Consider the following 23,913-nt stretch of genomic DNA (forward strand, 5'->3'; position numbering starts at 1 on the left):
TGCCGAGAATCCGGCCGGCCCCGCGCCGATCAGGCTGCGGGCCGGGCCCGGTGTCGGGGTGGGCAGGGCCCTGGCCGACCCTTCCCGGCCGGAGACCCCGCGGCTTCGTCCACACCTTGACTTCCCGAGGGAACGCGGGGACACGGGGGCCCCAAGGCAGTTGGGGGCGCCCCGGGGCCCGGGGCACCTGGGGATGCGCGGCTCCCTCCCGGCAGAGGAGGGCGGGCTCGTCCGCTCCCGGGGCAGGAGGTGGACGGAGGAGCCCCAGTCCCAGCTCAGACGGGTTCCCTCGCCACCTTCCGGACAAAGTGTCAAGTACAAGTTCAAGTTCAGGGCCAAGCCCAGGGGGTAGGGGCGAGCCTTCCCCGGCCTCCTTTGTTCTTCGAGATAATCGCTCCCAAATCCCCTCCGGGCGGGGCCCGGCAGACGCCCCCGCCCCGCCCCGCCCCGCCGCGCCCCGCAGGAGCCGCCTCCTCCCGCCCGCCGGCACGGCGCCTGTCCCCTGGTCCCGGCGCCCCATCTCGGGGCCGCCGAAGGGTCTGGGGGCTCCGGCGGGGGGGGAGGCGCGATCCGAGTCCGTGGGAGCCTCCCCAGCCCCGCAGTCCCAGCAGCAAACCAAGCTTGGCCGGACGGATGCTCGCGCCGAGGTAAGAACCCTTGGCGGGGTTCTCCCGCATCCCGGCGCCCCGCCCCCGCCGCGGACCCTGCGACCCGGAGGAACGGGGCGGAGGGCGATGTGCTGCAAAGCGACTGGGATGCTGGGCAGCCCTGCCGGGCCTCCGGGGGGCGGGGTACCAGGCCTGGGGAGGAGGGTACCGAGGGCAAGGGCGCCCTGTGACGGCCGGGTGAGGTCGCCGGTCTTTCCCAAGGGCGTCTAAGCTCATCCATCTCTTCTCGGTTAGCCTCTTGGTCTCCACTTTTGCGTCGCTAGTTCTGGCTCTGGCTCTTCCTCACGTCCTCTCAGATTCTGGCTGGAGGGGTCCCCAGTTGGAATCTAGCTCCCTAAGCCCTGAGGCTCCTCCTGGAGAGCTGGAGGGGTGTGTGTGTTTCTTCCCTCTAAGGAGGATCAGCCGTGTGCATTCCCTCCCCTCGCTCATCTCCAGCACCTCAATTAAGGTCCTGGGCCAAATGGTGGTAGCTGGGGTGGGCTCCAGTGGGCCGTGCTTTAGTGGCAGTGCAGGGGCCATAACTGGTCCTTGTTTCTGCAGGTAGGACCTGTTGCTGTTGCTTCATGTCTAGCTCCTGGATTCTCTGTGGGGACTGGTGGTAGCTTGTACCTCACCCAAACAGTGCGCTGTGACGCTGAAAGGGCGCAGAGGGTTTCTTGTGAGTGGCCCAGACCTTGTCCCCCTTTCCTGCCTTTCACTCTCACATGCTCACTCTGAGGTCGTTGATGTGCTCACGCTTTAAACACAGTTCTAACATCCATGATATCTGATCTCTCAATTCACAGCAAATTAAAAAGGGGGAGAGGGCCTTTTCCTTGAAGCCACGCTGCTCCCTTTCGGTGTTCCGTCCCCTCTTCTTCTCTGTGTAGTCCCCAAACTTCTCATTTCTGGGATTTTACTCATGACGAAGTTTCTGCCTCCCAGAGGACACTCCTTCCATCTCCACTTGGCCAAACTTTAGCAAATGTCTCCTCCTCCAGGAGATCTGCCCAGATTTCCCCCACATCTCTCCCTCTCTTACTTCAGCTGCACAAGTAAATGAAACAGTATCTGGATGAATTAATTTAAAAATAAAATAACACACACATAAATTATAAAAGCATAGAGGATTTTTTTTTTTTAAACATTGGCTCAAACTTGAGGTCCCAGCTCCCAGGGGCCCCTCTCCTCTGTTCCGGGAAGTACAAGGTCTCATTCACAAGCAAGAACCAGCAGGAAAAGGCTGGCTCCCTGTACTCGGTTAAAGGAAAGAAGAAAAATTCTATGCAAATTGCTTTAAAATTTAAGAAGAAATGCCAGAAGGGAGCCCCCTGACCTCTGGAAGGCTCTGCTCTCTGTCTGACCGAGTCCTCCGAGGGCCTGGCAGGGCTGAGGTTTCATGCACTGCGTCAGACCATGGGGCCTCCTGCAAGGCCTCAGCGGGGCCACCAGGAAGTTGACTAAAAACGGAGACCGTGACCTACCTAGCTCACGTCTTTATGCTTCCGATGATTTATCACCGACACACTGATTTCGGAGGAGCCTGAGAAGATGTTTGCATCTTTTTAAAAAGGGAAACCGAAACGTTTTTCTGCAAAATGACATGCAAAGACTGTTCTAGACCCTTCCTCTTCCTCATGGGAACTTCCAATCTGAGCTCTAACCTGATTCTCCCTGGGTTACTGTGACATCTTGGACAAACCACTATTTTTTTGTCCCCACAGCGAAGGTTCCCAACTCATGGATGGGGAAAGTGAGGAAACTTAAGGCAGCAGTTGTAAAGCGTGGGGTAATTACTACTCTGTAGTAGACCGAGGGAATAATAACATTATTTATATGAACTCATTTAGTCCTTCCAATTAAAGGAGATGAGTCTTGTTATCAGCCCCCTTTTACAGAAGAGGAAACTGAGGTGTGAGGGGGTTAAGTAAATTGCCTTCAATGTCGAAGCTAGGAAGATGTCCAAGGGGGCTTTGAATTTAGGCAGGCTGCTTTAGACTCAAGTGTGCTTGGCTATAATAACAACATTCTAGCTTTGTTCCTAAGCTAGTTGCTGAAAATGCCTCTCAAATCACATTTCACATGGATTCACTTGCTTTCCTTTATCACCCAGAGACAGAAAGGAGTTAGAAGGTGGGGGTGACAGCCCAGCCCTTGGATCGTTGTGTTGAAACCTTGGCTCTCTCCCTTATACACCTTATGACTTTTGCCAAATCTCCATTTCCTTGTCTGTAAAATGGGCATGTAAATTGATCTCATGGCTTGTTGTGAGGATAAAATCAAATGTTGTGCTTGGCCCAGTGCCCAAGACATTGTGAAGGTACCCATGAATGACAGCTACTGTTCTTGTCACAGCAATCACCTTTAATGACAATGTTACTGTTGATTTGCATTTTCAAAAAACAACGCCCCCCCCCCCCCCCCCCCCCCCCCAGAAAAGAAAAACCTGAAGAAGGAAGGAGGACCTTGTCCATAATTGAGAGAATTAGAGGCTGAGACAGGAGACTGTTAAGTAGAGAAATCAGGAATGTGTTCTTTTTTTCTTTCTTGGCTATAAAATCCGACCATCGCCACTCGATGAAGAAAATAAATTAAGATCCTGCTACAGAAGCAGATGTGGTCAGCGGACACTTCTTCCTTTCATTCAGTTAATAGTTATTGAGTGCTTCTTCTGTGCCAGGCATTGCTTTTAGACACTGGGGACACAGCAGAGAACAAAACAGAAAAACCCCTGTCCTCAGGGAGCTGACGTGTGTGCGTGTGTGTGTGGAGAGAGAGAGAGAAAACGTCAATAGTTCTGTGCAGTAGTTCTACCTGCCTCTGAGCAGGATCCCTCGTGGTGGCCAGGGCTCAGCTGGGCCTCCCTCACTCTCTCACCCCTAAAGCCAGGGGCACACCTTTTCATCTGGCTGTTTCTGCCTGTGGGTGGAAGTGAGGGGAGAGAAAGGGAGAGAGCACTTGACTCAACTTCCTCGCATACCAGAAAATAAATAAAGGACTGACGCAAAGAGATTCCTCAGGTGAAGTGCTCATCGAGAGGCAGAGAGGCAATGCGCCCGGCCTTCTGCCCTCCTCCATCCCATTCCTGGGATGCTGGGACCCAGAGCAAGAGATCCAGGCAGTGGTGCAGGGACAGAAAAGAGACAGTCAGTGGGGGAAACCAAGAGGACCGGGAGGGGTGAGGCTGCATCCAGGGGTCAGGGCAAATCATGTTAGCAGCTAACCTGCGCCAGGCTGCTGCTGAGAGCGTCACACGTGTTCAGATCAGCTCAGTCTTCCCCAGGACCCTGTGAGATAGGCACGGTTATTAGTCTGTTCAGAGACAAGGACATGGAAGCACAGAGAGACTGAGGAAAGTGGCCCAAGGCCACAGAGCGAGTCAATGGCAGATCTGGCTCAGGTTTGAACCCAGGCAGCCTGGCTTCAGGGTCTGGGTGCCTAACTCCACTACTGAGCCACTTAGCAAAGGACCCACGTCTCAGAAGGACAGCTGCACATCCCTGGGGTGAAACCAAGCGTCCCGGAGGTCTGCAGGACTTTCCTTGTCCTTGTCCTGCCCTCCCTCATGCTTCTCGGAGCCTCGGGGCGGAGATGTTAGGAACCTTCCCTTCCAGCCCCCCCCCTTGGCAGAGGAGGAAACTGAAGATGGAGGGCGACCCCCCCCCCCCCCCCCCCCCCCGTCGTTGTCCAACAGGGCCTCCTGGCAGAGCAAGGCCAGTCACTGCCACGCTGGGGCTGCATGTCGAGGTCTTGGGGTGAAGAGTTGCTTCCCTCACTGGAGACTCTTCAAATGTCCTGGGTCAGAAAACCTCAGTCCTTCCATCGCAAACCCAGAGAGAGGATCAGAGATGATCAGGGAGGGGTGCGCTTAACTGAGCTCCCCCAGGAAGCTCCATCTTGAAGGCTGCCTTTGTCCTACTCCATGGAGAGCTTGCTGCCATGGGGAGGAAGACGGGGTGGGGGGTTGGGAGGGTGGGGGGTGGGAGTGGGTGGAGGGCGGCCAATACACCCCAAGCCTGACAGGTCATGGAGTCTGTTTTCTAGCCTGATGCCTTCTGGTCTGAACTTGACATTCAGCGGTGCCCACTTTACACCAGTTACCAAGCTGACTGGCGATGAGGAGGACACCAGGTTAGCAAGGTGTTCCTGCCTTTTCTGGGAGGTAGAGATTCTCTCACCAACACACTGAAATGTAAGGCACTTGTGATGTAACAGCTGGAGTAACAAAACCCTTTGGAGATTCCTGTCCTAACTCGCTCCAGAACCAGATAAGGCTCTTCGTGGGTGTAAGGATTCTGCCGCTGGCAGGGCTGAGGTGGCAATCAGGGGCACCCTATCCAGCAGCTCTGCCCAGGGCTCCTGCCGCCGGGCAGGCCTCCAAGCCTAACTCACAGAGCGGATGCACAAGTCTGAAGCCAGGACCCCTAGGAGCCCGAAAAGATTTGCTCAAACGGCTTTCTTAGAGAAACAAAATTTCCACCTGGGGGAAGGCGACCTGAGGAGTCCTGGGCCAGAGATTACATCTGGGCTTGTCTGCTTCCCAGGAAGCGTATTCATTATATTCTTATAATTTATTCTAAATCTGTAATGCCAAGAAAATCAATGGTGGGCGTCAGTATTGACGGCCCTGCTCCTGACCACACCTGCATCTTTTGGGTGTGCCTTAGCATCTTGGGAAGGGAAAATACAAAACACTTTGCGATGGGTCATCTTTGGTCCCCCGCCCCGGGGCACGTTCCAATTTGTCTTCCCCTTCCTGCCCGAATTTGGGGCTCTATGTGGGGCCAGGCAGCTATCTTGTGGTGGGAACAGGGCAGGCCGTGCTCAGCCGGTCCCAGGCCCACGACGCGGTTCGCCTCGAGCACCAGGCGGTCCCAGCTCAGCGCCTTTGGGGCGTAGGGAATGGCGCGGCCCCTGTCCCAAGCTCCTGAACCGCCCGGTAACATCTATCCAAGGCCGTAGTGCAAGGAAGCTATTTGCACAGCATTGGCAACGCTGCAGCTCGGGAGGGGGCCGCATCTGGCGTCTTGGGGCCTCCAGGGCTAGCCGGGCGGTCCCGCAATCCGTCGGTGTCTCCTTGGAGCAGGGGATGCCGGCTGTAACCCGAGAGAACGCTTCACCCTGGAACCTCAACTCAGGTCCTGGCAGAACGCAGAAGCTTCTCTTGTCATCCCTTTTAACTAATCTCGCCCTCCCGCGCGTCTGGCCCCCGTCCCTCCCGGCTGGTGGCAGCGCGGGCCGCCCCGTGGGGACTGGGCTGGCCTGAACCCGCTTCCCTGCCTCGCCTCTGGGTTACCGCTTTTGGTTTGCGCTCACACGCCGGATGTCGGATTTTCCCGGGAATCGGGATTATTATATCTGCGATGTATTCTAACCCCAAGGTTCCGAGAAAATCTCTAGTGTTAATGTCAACCGAGCGGGTGAGAACGGGGTTCTTCGTGGTGGAAAATGAAAAAACTGCCTCGTGGTGGGTCACGTCAAGTCTCTGCCCCTTGTTTACGGTCGTTCTGAAAGACCTGTCTCCCCAAGGGGAATCCAACTTGTGCGAAATGTAGATTTCACCTGTGATTCTGCGGACTGGAGAGAAATGATCTAGGTCTGGTTTTCAAAACGATTTAAAAAGAAAAAAAGGAACCCAGATAGGCCCCAGGAATCAGGCGGAGAGCACCCACGACACCAGCGCCTCCGACCTCCAGACGTTACATACACGAAGCACCCTCGAAACACCACGAAGCTGCGGAGGGGGGATGTCAGACACAGGGTGCCCGGCTGGGCCCCGAGGGAAACTCTTGGCCGCTCCACGTCCGTGGCGCGGAGGACCCTGCCCTTGGGCCCAGAGACCCGGGCGCCAGCTGCACTCTGTCCGCGCGCGCCCAGACGCACCCGCCGGTCGTGGGCACAAACTGGGGATTCTTATTCCGGAGCCACTCTGAAAGCGAGATCGGGTTTGTCCCACGACCCTGGCGCCAGGAAGCTGTGGAAAGAGACAGACCCCAATTTTCTCCCCTTGGAGTTGAGACAAAACCTGAAAGCCCGAGGTTACCCGCACGGCCAGAGGTGGCGCCTCGGCGGCGGGGGCGGCCAGAGCCCGCGTGCCCGCGCGGTTCCCAGGCCCGGCTTCTGTTTCTTTCCTGGCGGTTGGGTTAGTTACTTAGCGGGTTAGCTAATAGCAAGCTCGCAGCAGCATTTACGCAAACGCCGAGCCTGGTCTCACGCTGAGTCCCCGCGTCGGCCAGACCGAGAGTTGCCCGGCTGCCCTCCGGGAGGAGGGAAGAAGGGGAATTCTTGGTAATTAGAGGGGAGGTTTTCCCCGGGACGCCCCTCGGTGAAGTGGCCTTCGCTTCGGCTGGGGAACAAAGGGCTACGGTGCCTGCGCGCCGCGCGCCCTCGGGGGCCCGGCGCGGCCCGCATTCACGCCCCTCCCCGCGCCGCTGCGGCCGCGGGCTTTGTGCGCTCCGGCTGCGCGCGGCGCTGCACCTGCCCGGCTTTAAGTACCTTGGCGAGGCGGCGCGGGCGGCTTTTCTAATCGCCATCTCCAAAGTACCTGCTCATGAATAAACACCAGCCCCATTTATCAGGTACTTAGTGCTCATTGTGAAGGGGAAATTGGCCCTTTTCTGAAAGTGTCTATCCTCAACCCATCTGCACAGTCGTGGCTGCACAATTTCCCCCACCCTTTAGGCACACACACACACACACACACACACACAAACATACACACACTCGCAACACGAGGCTCCTCCAAGCTAAGATAAACTCGCTTTTCTTCCGTAAGTGCGTGATTGAGCCACAACAATAGACGGAGAGGAGCAGGCCGCTGGGTCAATAGCCCACGTCTCTCCCATTGATAGGAAAAGTCAGCCTGTGGAATGCACGGTCTTCGGAAAGCCTTGTTCTGCGTTCCGGCTACAGGGGCCTGTGGACGCACTTGCCCAAAGCCGCATGGATCCTCCAAACTTTGGGCTAAATGTTAGAAACGGTGGCCTAAGGTGTCCGTGGTGCCTGTCAACCTCGGCCGGGTGGGCCCCAGCTGCACCTGCATTCCCAGCCCTTCCCTCTCCTCCGCTCCCCTCTCTCTCCACCAGGGCCCCACATCTGGGTCTGGCTGTTAAGGCTTGGGTAAGCAGGACAGAGCAAATAACAACCCCGACAACTCAATTTGCAAAAACCCTCGCCAGCACAAGGCAAAGTGGCTCTTCTGGCCCGGCTGGGCCGAATGGTAGTTTCTGGCCGACACAGCTAAGGTTTCTGTGTGTGCAGAGCTAGAGAAGGGGTGACTGGCCTAGCCCACACCTAGTCACCACACAAGGGGTGACTGTGCCAGCCGCCCGGAGGGTAAAAAAGCTGGGTAAACAAGCATAAATTCGTAGATGACACAAAGTCGCACGGGTGAGTTTATAAACGCGTTTGCGTCCTGAGGGCTCGCTTATTTGAGGGTTCACTGATCCATTCCTTCCAACATATGCGCTTGCAACACACGGACACGGGCGCGCCTTCCCAGGGCTCTGTTCCCTGGGTGGAATTCGCACAATCGATTTTCTGGACCTGAGTACGGCCACAGGCAGCTCTGAAAATGAAACCGTTTGCTAAGTCTGGAGATTTCGCCAATCGAACCTTTTAAAATGGCTTTGTCTTCCTTCGGCTCTCTCGATCTCATTCTGTGCTTTACAAATAGAAGCCTGGGGCCTCTCCCAAATGCCGGGCACTGCCACCCAGCCCTTGCGTGGTTCCTGGAGGTGGTCACGCAGGGTTCAGGAACCCAGGATGTTTAGAAAATCACTGCATTTTGGGGTTTCCTAGCCCATTCCCTTTACACTAAACGCAAGCAGCCTCTGAAATTCCAGTTTCCAGTCTCCTGCCAACGACTGGGTAGGACCCTTGGGGTCCTGCTGGGGTGCTGGCGGGTGTGCTCGGCTTGGTTCGGGGCCGGCCTACAAGGGGAACTGGGTTGTCCTCCAGAGGCGGGCGGGTGCGCCCGGTCTGAGCGCGAGAACTGGGGACTTGGGGGCGGCCACAGAAATGCCGGTGGGCTCGCGTCCCCCACTCCATGCTGGCGCCAGGCCCGCCGTGCTCCTTCCTGAGGCTTGGCAGCGCCATCATGCCGAAGAAAACAAGCTCGGGCCCCGAATTCGCCCAAACACTGCCGCTCATTTTTGGAATATTCTAGAAAAAACCCACAAGAACCCGTGTCTCTTTATGATTAAAGGGAGGTAATTGGTGAGGTCGGCCATCTGCATGAGGGCAGACGCTGGAACTGTGAGGGTGACTTTGAGAGATGGACTCGAAACTAGGAATGGCTCGGAATTCCCGTGTCTCCGGCCTTCCTGCTACACAACGGACTCCTGCGGCTCCTGCGTTGGGAGAACCCAGGCATTTCTGAGTTGCAGCGCGTGGGCCGCCTGCAGCCCATGCAGGCCCCTTTTGTGGCCGCAGGATCCCCCCTCCTCCAGCCCTGCAGGGCATCCAACAAACCCTTTCTTCTCAGGCGCCCCCTCCCCACCTCAGGGTCTAGAGGCTGAGCCTAGCCTCCTGAAGCTTTGTTTTATTTGGAGAAAATTCTGGAATTGGAATTCGTTGCTCTAGCACGTTTGTGCTGAATACCTATATGGCCCGGTTGTGTGCGCTTCCGCAGGCATCTGTGGCTTTCAGGGCAGCTGGCTGCGGCCAAGGACTTGGGGGACGGGGAGAAGAGGCCCTGGGCGTCCTCCGCAAACACTGGGATTGGCCACCGCTGCGCGGCTGGAGGCTGGTGGGGGCAATAAAGGCTTCAGTCCTCTCCTGTTGGCGCCCCCATTTTCACTCTTCGCAGCCAGGCCTTCAGTTCAGTCCTTTTGAGCTGCGACTCATCTTCCCCAAAAGCCCAGGGAGGAGCGAAATCGAACAGGGGCAGGGCACGGCAGCCCCCGAGGCTGGTTCGCGCGCCTGCAGAGCGCAGCCAGGCCCGAGGCCTGCGCAGCCGTTTGGAAAACGCGGGGGATCCGAGCGAGGCACTCAGGGCTAGACATGGGCGGTGGCAAGGCCATGAGGCCGGCCCTCCCCACGCAACGTGGCTTGTCCTTGAACAGCCCACTCTCCCCAAATCTCCCCCTCCCCCCATTTCACCTCGGTTCTTGGGGACGAGTGGCCCCGCGGGAGTTTCTCCCGCCCGATGACAGGAGCGCGTGGCGCCGCCTGGCCTGGAGTTGGCAAGCCTGCGGAAGGCTTGTGGGGTCGGGCCTCGATAGACCCCGGAAAGAGCGTTCTGGTGAAGCCGAGCAGGTCCAGGACAAAGAGGGGCCCGCGCGAAAGCGCGGGACCGAGAAGGGAGCGCTGAGGGCGGGCGCCGAAGCCTGTTAGCTGACCTCACAGCTAGGCTTCAGCAACCACGTGCTCTCCCATCCCGCCTCGGGAGTACAGGGGGCCCCTGGCTATTTCACGTTGCAGATACGTTGGACCCCCTGGAGGGGATGCGGAGGGATCTGCGGTCCCTGCACAGTCTCGCCTTCTGAAACCCCTCGGTTCATTGAAACAACCCGGCCTGCACTACACGCCCGGCCACTACTTGCGTGTCTGGGTGCCCAAGGCCGGAGGATCCCGGTTGCACTCCCTTCCCCCACTGCAGCCGGGGGTCTTGCCCCTGTTCTCTGCAACTAGCTTTGGCGCCGCCCTCCAGGGAGGAGGGGCTGCAGCGACCTCGGCTCACCCTGGGGGTTTGGACGTCCCCGCCTTCTCTGCATGGAGTGGCTTCCTGCCCTTTGTAGGGCTTCTCCCTGGCGCTCTTTGGCTGCCCAGGCCCTCCCTCGCCCACGGCACAGATGGAAACGCTGAGGCCAACTGGCTCATGGTGGCCAGCAGCCGGCGGCAGACCCTGGGTGAGCCTGCCCTGGTCCCCTCCACACCCGCGGCCGGCGGCTCTCTGCCGGGCGCTGGAAGGAGAGGGGCGTTCCTAGAGACCTCAGGGGAAAGGGGCGGCGAAGTCGGGCCTTGGAGTTACCACGTTCCCTCTGCCCAGTTTACTCTCGCAGTCTCCGTTCCAGTCTGGACAGAGGTTCCCTGACTCCTCCTACCGCCGAGCCGAGCACCGGCGGGAGCAGATTTCCCGGCGCGGGCTCCTCCAGTCGGGTTTGAGGGTCACGGGCGTTCGTTGGCCCCCCTCCTCCCCCCGGCCCCCCTCGGCGCGCCTGTTCCCGATACGCCGGCAGAGGGAGCCGCCGGCCGGGGAGGAGCGCGTGTGGATGCCTCTCCTGGGTTCCGGGTGCCACACTGTGGGGCTCTGTGGTTCAGATCCACGCCTGACTCCCCCGTGTCCCAAAGCGGCAAAGTAACGCGGACCAAGCCACAGATGCACGTGGCTCACCGAGGGTGGGAGGGGTGGCGGAGACACCTGCTGCGCGACCTGCGGGGTGCGGGCCAGGAGCTTCCAAGCCGACTCTTCAGTTTGTAGCCATGTGGACACTCGAGAAAATCATTGTTAGGGGAACTGTGGAGTGTATGTGTGTGTGTGTGCACCTAAGTGTGTAGAGGCAGGGAAGGGGCAGGAGGAGAAGCCCCTGAGACTTGGCCCCTCAATTTCTGAGCTGGAAGGGGTTTGCTAGAACGTCTGGCAGCAGTTAGAGATCGGGGGGATGCAGGGGGCTTGGGAAAGGGCTGTCCCTTGGCTGTCTTCTGAGCCTGAGTTTCCTCTGCTGTGAAACATGGAAATTGTGTCATGGCCGTGGTTCTGGGGCGCCTCTGAAGGAACATGTGCGCGTGTGTGTTCATGTCTGGGAAGCAGCATGCGGCCCCTGAGAAGGAATGTGTGTCCGTGCACGGAGCCTGGGAAAGCATGGGGGGCCTGTGTGCATTCGCCCATGAAGGGGTACGCATGCCTGCAAGTTCTGTGGAAATGTGTTTGTGCCTACAGAAGTGTGTGCCTGTGAGTGGCGTGTGTATGTATAAAGGGGTAATGGTGGATAATTGCACCCTCAAAAGGGGTGAGTGTGTGTGTGCACATTCATGCACAGGCACCCTGGCACACCCCCCTCCCCGGCCCCTGTGCACTGGGACTCCTGCCCCCAGGAGGAAGAAGTGAGGAGGTGAGGAGGCCGCGCCCAGGCTCCAGGCTGTGCCCTGCCCGGTGCCCAGCGGGCTCTAAGGGCTGCAATTAGGCAACGCTTCTCCTGGGCTTGGGGGCGGGGGAGGAGGAGGATTATGGCAAACTCTTTTCTATTTTGCAGCCCGCTAAGCCTGCAGCGTGTCCCTGGTGTTAGCATGAGAATGGGCCGCGGCCCTGTGAACCCCTCCCGACCCGCTGACCCCTCCCCTACGTGAATAGCGGGCCTTGCGGCCTCCCCAGCCTCTCCAGCCAGCTCCTGCAAAGCCAGGGCTCCTAATCAGGGTAATTTAATATATTTTAAGCCCCCGGCGGCTTTATTTTCCCTCCTTTTCGAGTTTGTTTTAGGCATTCACAGCTCTCACCCCGTCATTAGACAGCCTTATTTGACGGAGGGAAGGAGCTGCTATGAGACCACAGCCCTTTGTGTCCCCCACATAAGCTGGGCTTCCCTGTAATTAGAATGGTATTCCCAGCCATTGAGGCCTTTCAGGAGGCGGGACAAAAACTCCAGAGATGAATATCTCCCAACTCCCAGCCCCCTGGCCGGGAAAGGGGCTTAGAGTTAAAGGGACTCCTTGGGGAGGGCAGTCTGGGAGCAAGGACAGTGAGGTCCTGCCAGGGTGAGGAATTTAGAGGCCACAGGGATTGGGCATCAGACAAAGGCTGGGTGAGGTTCCCCGTAAACACCGGTCACCTCTGCACACTCCCCCACGCGTTCCGCCAGCCTCAGGACCCGCCCTGGCCCAGCTTCTGTGCTTAGAGCACCTGCATATGTCCATGGGGTCGGGGGGTCTGTAAGCAGACTGGGGTGTGCATGTACAACATGCGTGCACATGGAGTCATCCAGACGGTGACTCAGGTATGGCTTCGTGTCTAAACACACACACACACACACACACACAGTCACTCACATGTAGGCTTGAGATTACATTGTAAACACACAGACACACACACACACACACACATGCATACATGCATGCTCATCCACAAGATCACAGTGTCACTGCACCAGGTTGGGAGATGCTTGTAAATACACACACATACCACACACACTGTCACCCAGATATGGAGCCCGTTTGTCTTTATATTCGTGTATACACATGCACACAAGCCACCCAAACTGCAGATTGCTTGTGAACACACACATACTCATATATACATATCTATACACCTCTAGGGTCACCCAGACCCCGTTTCTTCTGTGGCTGTAGGTCATTTACCAGCTGGTGCACACTGTGGTAATGCCATGCTTTCCCCTCAGGATGTAGGCTTGCTTCCGGTCGCAGTCTGGGATCCATGCCCAGCCTGAGTTCAGATACAGAGACTGACACATACACACATGCAGGGATCCGCAGGCACATCCCCAGCTCGCACTGGCACATGAAAACCCAGAATACTATGGAACTGAAATGCCATCGCAGTGTTTCCACATTTCCAGGTCAGCCTCTCCAAGACACTCAGGACCAGACACGCAGGAGGGTTTCAAGGATCAGCCCCTGTCCGACTACACACTGTGCTGTGAACTCAGCCCCCAGACGGGCTGGATTCTCCTCTGGGGTGCAGTGGGGGGGGTCTCCCCATGCCGTTGGGAAAGAGAAATCTCCCTTTTCCAGATTTCCCCTTTGGACTGGGCTCCAAAGACAGAAGGCAGGTGCTGGCTCTCTGGAACCATCTGTAGCCTTTCCCAGGTCTCAGGAAAGGCCCAGAGGGCGATACTGGGTCTGGGTGGCAGTGTAAGGGAGAACTCAACTTGCCAACTAACCCTCAGGGGAAGCAGACCCTTAGAGAAGTAGTGAGTGCCTCACTTCTGGGAGGATTCCAATGGAGGCAGGATGACTACCAGTCATTGCTATGGGGCAATTTATTTCATTCAGCCCCTCCTCTGTGTCAGATCCTGGGCCCAGAGCTTGGAGTACAGTGATGAGTAACATACAAGCCTGTCTTCAGAGGAACTTAGAGTCTTTTTTTTTTTTTTAGTTAGCCCTTAGCTAACTCCTGCCAGTCCTCCTCTTTTTGCTGAGGAAGACTGGCCCTGAGCTAATATCCATGCCCATTTTCCTCTACTTTATACGTGGGACGCTTACCACAGCATGGCTTGACAAGCAGTGCCATGTCTGCACCCGGGATCTGAACCCCGGGCTGCCAAAGTGGAACATGTGCACTTAACCACTGCACCACCAGGCCGGCCTCCAAACTTAGAATCTTAAAAGGATGACCAGACACACACAATACGTGGGCCTGGGGCAGGGTACAGGGATGGGGCTGGGGCAGAGTGGAAAGAGGCGTGATGGGCTTCTAGTTTCCATGGGAATAGGGTATCAGGGACTGGAGTGGCCCATTTAATGTCCTGTGCCTGAGACACAGTCGTGGCATCTTGGAAGTCCTCGTGTGGATAAATGATGGATTAACTGGTCTCCAAGACCTCTCTCTACTCTTAAGATTCTTGGACTCCTGGTCTGGGTCCATGGCTTGCTCACTGTGGCACTCTTTGCAAGGTAGATTGGCTCTCCCTAACTCACTCTGCACAGTGTTACCTTATCACGGCCCTTATTGCCCTGCATGGGAGCTGCGCCCAGGGCCATTCCAGGTCTCCAGGAACAAGGCGAGGCTCGTAAAGAGTGTGCTGAGTCCTCTTTGAGGGGGTGGGGGGGGGGGGGGGGGCAGTCAAAGAGCGGTAGGTCAGGTTCATTTGGGGTTCCTGGCTTCTTAGAAGTAAAGTACAGACCACTGATTCTTGTTAAGCCTCATTCTCTTCTTTTCCAGGAGGAAGTACAATTTTGAAGGGACAAGGGCAGGGATGTCCAAAATGCTAGTGATTTGCATGCTTTTATTTTTTTTACCCTTACCTCTCCTTCAAAATGTGGGGAAATTGTCTTATTCTTATAAGTGCGGGTGCCACAAGCAAACACATACCCGGGAAATGACCAGGAAAACCCTGACATCTCTTTCTAGATAAAACGTTCATTTGTTCCTCTTTCTAGGAGAAATTCCCCAGGGAAATTAGAGAACAAGAGACGCTTTGAAGCCACTTCCAATGTCTTTTTTTTTTTTTAAACCACAGTGTTCCGTGGGGTAAGATAGTGGTTAGGAGCCTGGGCGCTGGATAGGACCCAGGTTCAAAGCCACTCACCAGCTCTATGTGACCCTGGGCACGTCTCTTGGGGCCTGAGTGTCTTCAGCTGTAAAGTGGAGATAATAACAGTACCACCATGTTGGGGTTGTTGTGAAGTTTGAATGAGCTAATACATGCAGAAGAGCCGAGAGTGCCTTTCACGCAGTAAGTGCCCAATTCATGTTAGCTAAGGGGCTTAAGATCAGAGAGCTCAGTAAACGTGTTAGGTAAATGAGTGCATTTTTCATATTGCTTGCATTTAGGAAAAAGTTGCAGGAAAACAAGATCTTCCTGGAAGCCTCTCGCGTGTGACTTTGGCGGGAGGTGGGGACAGGGTGGGAGCGGGCCGACGGTGGTTGGAGGGTCCCTTACGGCTTAAAAAAATAAACTTTCCAGGTTCCCGAGCTGGTGCTAGCTCAGGTCGTTACCTCGGGCGCCAGCAGGGGGAGCCCGAGTCGCCGCAGCGTGGCCGGCTCCTGCAAGCAGAGCGGGAGTTACACTTGACAGAGCGCCTACTGTGTGCAGTGCACCAGTCAGGCGCCGGGCGGCGCCGCCCCCGCAGGATGGCGGGGAAGTTGGGGGTGCGGGTGGAATGGTGAGGTGCCCTGGAAAGAGCGCAGACTTGGAGGCCTGACTTCTTGCGCGCTAGGGGCCCAGGTTTGGGGCCTGGCGGGGCCTGGGGTAGGGAAGTCCAGTGCGTGGCGACCTGCTCGTGCAGGGCGGTTCTGTGCTCTGCTTCCCCGCTCCACCCTCCGCCTCTGCACCCAGCCCCTCTCACAGGGAGCCTGTGGCCTGGAGGCCTGGGCTCAGGGCCTCTTCCATGGCAGTTTGGAAATGAAAACCGGACCCCTCCCCCAGCCCTTCCTGCCCCCCCTGCGCGGGCCTGCGAGGAGGTAAAACCCCGACCCTGCCTTTGCACGAGGCGGTGCTGCTAAGGATCTGGCCTTGACCTTCACGTGCAACGTTTTCTCCATCACTTCCCTGCCGTGGTGGATCGGCAGCGGAGGGAAGTGCTAATTCGGGAGCCCTGGTACGTATGTACGTATATGTATGTACGTAATTGTTGTTTTCATAGATATTTTAAAATACCAAAGCTGACAACGATCCATCCTTGTGGCTGGTTAAACCAGTTTGCATCTCGGCTTGAAGATGCAGGAATCAGAAAGACGTTGAGGAGCAGAACGACCGAGGACGCTTTCCTCCTAGCCCCCGGGCAACAGAGTCCCCTACCCCCAGCTCTCACAGAGCGCGGTGGGACGGCAGGATATGGAGCTGGTGGGAGCGGTCTGGATGCTCCCTGCCCGCCGGAGGGCCCCAAGGAACAGGGTCGTGGAGGCAGAGACTCCAGCGCAGGTCCTTGCAGCCTTGGGGGCCCTGCCAGCTCTTCACCCATGGCTTCTGTCCTGGCAGACTTGTCCTAGCCTGGCTCCTGCCCTCCCGGGTGCTCCTAGAGAAGTTGGGCTGGAGTCGTGGAGTTCCACATTTCCAGCTGTGTGGTTGGTCAGGTCAATTGACGTCTCTGAGCAATTTGGAGCAGAAATAGCAAGCCCTCAGTGGAATGTGGGCTCCTTCAGGGAGACTGTCTGTGAATTCCCCAACCGATGTCTCTCAGGACTGAGTGCTGGACACATTGCTGGATTTTTCTCTCCTTGAATCCTCACACTCATCTGGAGGGTCACATTCTCCTGGCTTTACAGGTGAAGAAGCTGAGGTCTTGATACATGAGGAGATGGACGCTCTTGTTTCTGGGGCAACTATTGTTCCCTAGGCCCCTTTAGAAGTTTCTGAATTGGGGTGCTAGGGCCTGGAGACGGAGGAGAGGCACCTATGGTAACTCTGGCTGAGGGCCGATGTCCCCTTCACCTGGGGTCTTGTTCTGAGGAACTGGAGTGGGGCCCTGGGCAGCACAGGTCACCTCCATGGCTTCACTCTTCCCATCTGTAAAATGGGCGTGTACATGTCTGCCCAACCCTCCACAGAGGTCGCAGAGGTCTAGAGAGATACCAGGAAGTGGGCTGGTTGGCAGTGGGGGAGGTCTCCCCTAATTCTGGGAAGTCTCCTCAGGCACCCTCCCTTCCTGGAGGGTGCCCACATTTTAATGACAGAGCGACACTTATGAGGGTTGTGATAAGAGGTTTACTTTTGTCTCAATGACTCCTGATAGAAGCCCCTGGGAGGAACTACTTTCCCCTCATTTCACAGGTGGAGAAACTGAGGCTTCGAGCAGTTAAGTGAAGAGTGACTTGCCCAAGGTCCCCAAGTGAGTGTGGAAAAAGGGAAGGAGCTGGAGTTTGAATTGAGATCCGGTTTTGGCCACCCCTTCACACCCAGGAACCTAGTCCCAGGCACTCCCCCACTTGTGTATCCGCCTCATTGTCCCTTGAGGGCCGGGTGGTTCTGAGGTTGGGGCCCATGAGCCTGGATCCTGTTGGAGGCTGGCCTCCTGCCCCGTTTCAGAGAGAAGCAGGCCTAGGGACCAAGCCCCTTCCCAGTGGGCTTGGCACCCCCTCCCAGTGTGGGAAGGCTCCCAGGGGACTCCTGGGCATCCATCCCGGAGGCAAGGGAAGGAGAGAGGGGCAGGCGGCCGGTAGGGTGGCCGCGTGGGCCTGGGTGGTGGCGGAGAGGGTAGAGGCCCAGAGTCACTGTAGGGTTCAGTGGTGTGGGGCCCTCTGGGATGCCTGGGTGGGTTCCCGCTGTGGTTTGCTGGTGTCCCTAAGACTAGAGTCCCACTCTCCACCCTCTTTCCCCTCAGGGAAGCTGAGCGAAAGCTCCTCTTTGGGGACTTGCAACCCAGAGGTCATTTCAGAGAGAGAAATCCCGCGGCACCTCCAGTCCTCCTTGACCCGGCAAGACCGCACCTTCAGGAGGCACAGCAGGGTCCCTTCAGTCTGCAGATTCCAAGTGATGCTCCCAGCTCCAGGAAAGAGAATCCTGCTGCCCTCCAGATAGGAAAATCAAACCGGTTAGAATGCGTCCCAAGAGACTAGATCTGGGTGGTGCGGGGGGTGGGGGGAGGGCAGGAGGAGAGAGTGAGGGCTCTCCCACCCCACCCCACCCAGGAGAAACTGCTATTGGCGGAAGAGAATCTGCACTGGATCTGAGATGATTCCGACTGATCGTCCAACTCCAGAAGCAGCTTCGTTCTCCGGAGCTTTGTCAGCAGGACGTGACTGCACAGGGGTGCCGGCAACACTGGGCTGCGCGGGGGAGATGCCCCAGATTAGGTTGCAAACAGCCTCTTCCCCTACCCGCTGCAGACTCGGCTTCATTTTTAATTCTCCAAAGTCGGAGAAATAAATTCCGGAGTGTGCGACGAAAACTATCTTAAGAGGCCTTGCTCTTATTGGCATTCCCAAAGTCCATGAGGGTCTGGCTCATCCGCGTTCACAGCGGCCTCGTGAAGCGGCGCGGCGGCATTGTCATCTCCATTTTTGACGGTAGAAAACGGGAGTTTCCAAAGGAGGATGTTCCCTAAGCCTGATCCGGGCTCCTTCCCCAGCAGCCGGCCCCGCCTCCAGGCTCCCAGCCCAGCGGCGGGGCGGGCGCTGTCCACCCCGTGGTGCTGAAACGCGGGCCGCCTCTTCTGGGGTCACAGACAGAGCGCGCTTCCTCAGCCGCACCCCGGCCCCTCTTCCCGCCTCTGAGGCTGGCTCCTCCAGGGCGTCGAGGTGCGGGATTCTTCATGGAAGGGAAATAGTCCAAGTCATCGTCATCCTGGCCCCAAGCCTCAATAGCCACCTAACTAGTCTTACCACTTCCAGTCTTGCCCCCTCAATCCATTCCCCACTCAGCACCCGGAGTGGTTTTTTCAAGAGGCAAATCTCATCATATTTAAAACCCTCCTGTGATTTCCCATCTAATTCAGAGTGAAAACTTAAAGTTCTTGCCACAGCCAAGAGACCTCTTGTCCTCAATGACCCAACCCCTGCCTGCTTCTCCCACCTTGAACACCTGTCGGGATGGCAGTGATGGGTGAGAACTGGCTTATTTCTCATATATTTTGAAGACAGAACTGCTGTGGTTTGCTGAGGGACTGGAGGTAGGGGGTGGGTGAGAGAAATAGTGGGGTCAAGGATGACCACGGGGGTTTTGATTTGAGCTCCTGGAAGGATGGTTTCTATCTCTGGAACTGGGGAGCACCCAGGACATATTCTTGCCTCCTGCCAACCAGTGAGTCTGGGTCCGAGTGGCCTAGGGCCACATACCCTTGGGCAGGCCACATGCCTGGACTCAAGGCCCTCCAGAGCGACCTTCCTTGCCCAGCCTGCCCTCAGGAGTGCACTGAACACCTCTTTTCACCTTACTTTTCAAGTTGGGAAAGCTATAATAACCCCCAAATGTAATCCAGCTTTGCTTGGCCGGCAGTTTATGGAGATGGTAGTGGGCTTTCCTCTCAGGAACCCTGGGCTCAGTGAGAGTGCCATGTCCCCTGACAACCTAGGACCATGGTGATCCCAGAGCAGCCCTGATGAGCAGCCCTGAGAAGCAGAGACGTCCTGTCTCCCTCTGTGCCCGCCTTTGGAATGATGGCCAGGAGTTCACTGTCTAGCGGGGGAGCACATGCCCCCAGTCTCAAGCACCAAGGGCGAAGACAAGGGTGAACCCTGCACTCTCAGGCTCCCAGAGCCTCAGAAGTGAAGTGGATTGAGGACAGGAGATGGATTCAAGTGGTCCCCTTGGATGTTCCTCAGCCTCCTTGGTCTCTATTGAGGTACTCCACACCCCCTCCCAATGTTGTAGGGGAACTGCAAAGCCAAGCCAAGTGCAGCTCCTGGGCTCCAATGGTTTGTGTGTGTGTGCACGCACATGCTTGCACACATGCACGTGTGTGTTTTCCTAGTGCTGCCAGGGGAGCTACTGAGAGACTGAGGCCTCTGAGCACCCCCTGCTGATCCTGCCCCTGCAGGAACCACGTCTCCTGGCATCATGCCCCCAGGACTGCCCCTCACCCCATAAAACATCTCTACACAGGCTACAGCCTATTAATGCAAGTATCGTATGAGCACTGATGGGGGAGCAGGAGTTATTGCCTGTCTCCAGGTCTCAGTTTCCTCATCTGTCAAATGGGGATGGAAGGACAAATTGGAATCCATGATCCTTTCCCATCTCAAAGGCCCAAAGGTAGCCCCACCTTGCCTCCTCCTGGCACATATAAGGTGGGGACATCCCCACCTCAGGCCTTTCTTTAGCCCTGGACAGCAGAATGCCTCCTCCTGCCTCAGCCCAAGTCTGAATGCACATCCATTCCTGTCCATCCTGGTCACCCCTTCCTCTCTGGCCCTGGGAAGGCTCTAGACAGGAGGTGAGACTCTAACTAAATAGAGAGGAGATGAAATGGCATTCCAAGCAGGGGCAAAGTCATAGGGTCATGGAAGCACGGCTGATCTGGAAAATGGCTAGTGGCCTGATGTGGCTAGAATGAAGTGTAAGTGGGAAAGCCATGGGGACAGACCCTGCAGAGCCTTGTAATCCATGCTCATAAATCTGGAGCTCATGCTGAAGGCAGTGGAGAGCCACTGGAGAGTTTAGACATGGTCCGGAGTTGCGGTTTGGACATATTACTCTGGGGTGGTGTGGAGAAGGACTTGAACGTTTGTGGCAGAGCCTGCAGACTGTCTCCCATTCCCCATGGCTGCCCCAGAAGAAGGCTGCATTTCCAACCTCTCTTGGAGCTAGGCGTGGACACGTGACTAAGTTCTGGCCAATTGAATGTAATCAGAAGTATCTTGCACATCTTCCAGGGAATGTCCCTAGCAGGAGGGGAAGTGCCTCTTATCCTTTCTTGCTTCCTTCTGACTGGAATGCACCTCAGTGGCTGGCACCCGGACCTCCTGATCTGATCTGGTTAAGCTGATGTGAGCATGTTCGGTGGGCAAGCCTAGGGCAAGATGGTGGCTACCATCTTTGGTCCACAGCTATACTCTGCCACTCCAGTGCATTCTCCCACAGGTCCGAAGCCTGTTTCCCACCTATTCTAAAACTGGTGGCAATTGGGCCATCCTCACTGCTTCCTTTTCTCTATGTTCCCAGCTGTTAGCTCTGTCCTGGAGGAAGGCTTTCTCAGGGGCATCTCCACATTTGGACAGCTGAGCCATTTATAGCCACTTGGTGAAAATAATAACAGCCGATATTCACTGAACACTTACTTTGGGCAAGCACTGTGCTCAGGGCTTTGCAAGGATGATCAATTTATTATCTCTTAACCTTCATGCCATCTTGCCTCTGAAACCACACCAGGGTAAAGACAACAGGAAGGTTCTCGTGGAGTCAGGAGTGATTATCGAACAGAACTGATGAGGCTGTTCAGGTCCCCACCCCACTTTAATCACCCTCCCTGTTCTAAATGAGGAACCAGGCTCAGAGATGTGAAGTAAGTGGCCCAAGGTCACACAGCTGGAAAGTAGCAGATAGGGAACTCCAGGTCTTTATTGTGCTCGAGAGAAGCAGGTGACCCTGTGAACTCCATCTCTAGTGGGGAGATTACAAGGGCGGCTCTGGAGCCAGAGTGCCTATGTTTAATCCCAGCTCTGCCACTTACTGGCTGAGTCTCTCTGTGCCTCAGTTTCCTCATCTGAAAGAGGTAGGTAGTACGAGGGCATCCCTCATGGGATTGCTGTGAAGATTAAAAGAGATAATGTGTGTAAAGTGCTTAGCATAGCAGCTCATTACTATTATTGTTTTTGTTATTGTTATTATTACCATGGGTCTCAGCCTCTCCCCGGGCTGTGTCAGGGAGAATCAGGAGGCAGAGAGGAAAGCCCGGGCTGAGAATTTTCTGCCCCATCACCTGTGCCGGAGGCCAGAGGACAGAGGAGGGGCCGCGTGACTGCCTGGGCTGGCGGGCAATTTACTGGAAGAGCTCATTTGGTGACTCTGACTCTGAGTTAATTAAAGATGGTCATGAGGGGTCATTGCCATGGCGACAATTAGGCTGAGAAGGAGCCTCATTAAGGTGCGGCTTTAACAAGCCCTGTTGTTTTTAACCTGAGATCTTGTGAAAGAGGAATTCTTCAGCTTGCTTCCCTCTCTCCTTTTCTGTGTGTTGGATCCCTTTGTAGAGAGCCCCCGAGGAAGAAGGAGACAGACGAGAATTCCTGGGTCCTGCTCCTCTGAAGAATCAACAGGCAGCAGGTTGCTTCCCTCTGGCGCTCCTCTGGCGGCTGAGAGAAGAGCTGGGTGGCTGGAGGGTTAGAGAGGGAGGGGAGGGTGAGGGCAATGAGGTCAGAGCAGGAGGTGAGGAAGGAGGAGTTTATTACAAACGGAACTGGAGGCCTTTCCCAGAACTTGGAAATGTCACTTCTTCCTCCCAATCTGCTTCCTACACTGAGTGGGGGGCTGGCGTGGATGGCAGTGGTGGAGGAGGAGCCCCTTCAGAGTGGGAGGAGGGAAGGAGGGAGGTCCAAGACCTCTCTCAATTCCGAGTACTTAAAAAATGTGTGTATTGTTTATTTCCATAGCAATATAGGCTTATTGAGAAAACTTAGAAATTTCAGAAAAGCACAAAAAGAAAATATCCCCCGCAGTCTCGCCCCCAGACTTAACGACTGTTAAGATTTTTGGTGAGACAGAAGCTGAGCAGAGAGGCCACAGCGAGCCGAACTGAGGGAAGGGCAAGAGGAACGTGTATTTTTTCGTTTATTTCCTTTCCTACTGTTTAAATTTTTATCAGGAGGATGTCAAATAAAACCAAGTTAAAGTAACACATAATGCAACATTTTTCTATACCAGGAGACACAGTGTACATTTTCCTCTACAAAAAGAGGGGTCTTATTGTACCTATAATTTTGAAATCTCAATTTATCGCTTCAAGATAACAAGACATCTTGAACGCTTTTCCAGGATGTTACATTTTCTTCCTGACTTTTTTTTTGAGCACATTATAAAATGTTGCGTCTGTACAAAGGGTGGACAGTAAAGGTCAGTTTCCTGCCTGGGTCCCCCAGCCTTGGTTCCCCAGCCCAGGAACAACCACTAAGACCAGTTTCGTCTGTATCTGCCTGGAGACAGTCTTTGTGTTACAAGCTCACCCGTTCTTCCATGTATCCTTTTTGTGCAACAAAGTTAGCCCACTATTCACCCTGTTCTGCTCGCTTTTTCCACTTTGCAGTACATGTGAGACATCGTCCCCAGGCTGATGTATAGCTGTCTCATTCTGTGTTTAACAGCTGCATTCTGTACAATTAGGGACTTGAATGCATTTAACCAGCGCCCTGTTGGTGGGCGCTCAGGTGATTGCCACAGATAAGGCTGCAGGGCTGTATCTGAGGTTGGAGTTCTAAAGGAGACTTGTTAAGTCAAAGAGCATTACCCCATCATTTTTAATGGCTTGTAATATTCCAGAATATGGATGGCCATGATGTATTTAACAATTCCTTATGGTCGAGCATTTAAATTGTTGCCATTTTTCACAATGGATTACCCATGATCATCTTTGAGGAGGCTAAAGTCTGCAGGGGAGACAGAGAAAAGAACCAGCCTTTGTAATAACATGGAGGAGCTGCTGCAATGGCGGCGTGTCCAGGAATGGCACAGCCCAGCTTGTGGAAGTCAGGGAGGAGCCGGGCCGGAAGCGGGAGGAGGCAGGAGGGAGGGGGCGGGGCTTTAGGCCAAGGCCCTGAGGTTCTGAAGCACTTGGCAGGCTGCTGGAGCTGGGAGTCTTTACGTGTGAACCAGAGGTGGTCCTGGCCCTCAAGGGGCTCACAGGGGTGGTCTTGGATATGCTTTCATGCCCAGCATTCGGCATAGTGGTCACAGGTAGCACTCAGTGAGTGTTTATGGATGAATGAATAAGTGGGGAATACAGAGAGAGGAGCTGCAGAGCGGGCAGGGGCTATGGCTTTGATGGCCAGCTGGAAGGTTTGAACTTCGTCTGGTCAGGGATGGGGTCCCCGTGGAGGCCCTCTCATGAGAGCAGGCACAGTCAGATCTGCTGTCCTGGAAAGGTTCCTCTGGGAGACCAGGCAGAAGGGTGGCCCCACAGACTGCCAACCAGGTGTGGGAGACTGCAGCACTGTTCCCCCGTCTTCAGTGTCCCTCCCTCCACTGGTCCTCCCGGCAGGACTACACATCCCAACCCTGGT

The 23,913-nt window shown here is 55.8% G+C and overlaps 1 long non-coding RNA gene across 1 annotated transcript in view; it reads left to right on the top strand.

The window, feature by feature from the left end:
* The first annotated feature begins 404 nt into the window (after positions 1-404).
* LOC124234823 (uncharacterized) overlaps positions 405-23,913 on the top strand; it is a 29,299-nt gene continuing 5,790 nt past the window's right edge. Inside the window, exon 1 of the long non-coding RNA XR_006887422.1 lies at positions 405-647. This is a non-coding gene — a long non-coding RNA (uncharacterized LOC124234823). The remainder of the gene's footprint in view (positions 648-23,913) is intronic.

The sequence above is a fragment of the Equus quagga genome, chromosome 2 (assembly GCF_021613505.1).
Source record: "Equus quagga isolate Etosha38 chromosome 2, UCLA_HA_Equagga_1.0, whole genome shotgun sequence".
Lineage (NCBI taxonomy): Eukaryota > Metazoa > Chordata > Mammalia > Perissodactyla > Equidae > Equus > Equus quagga.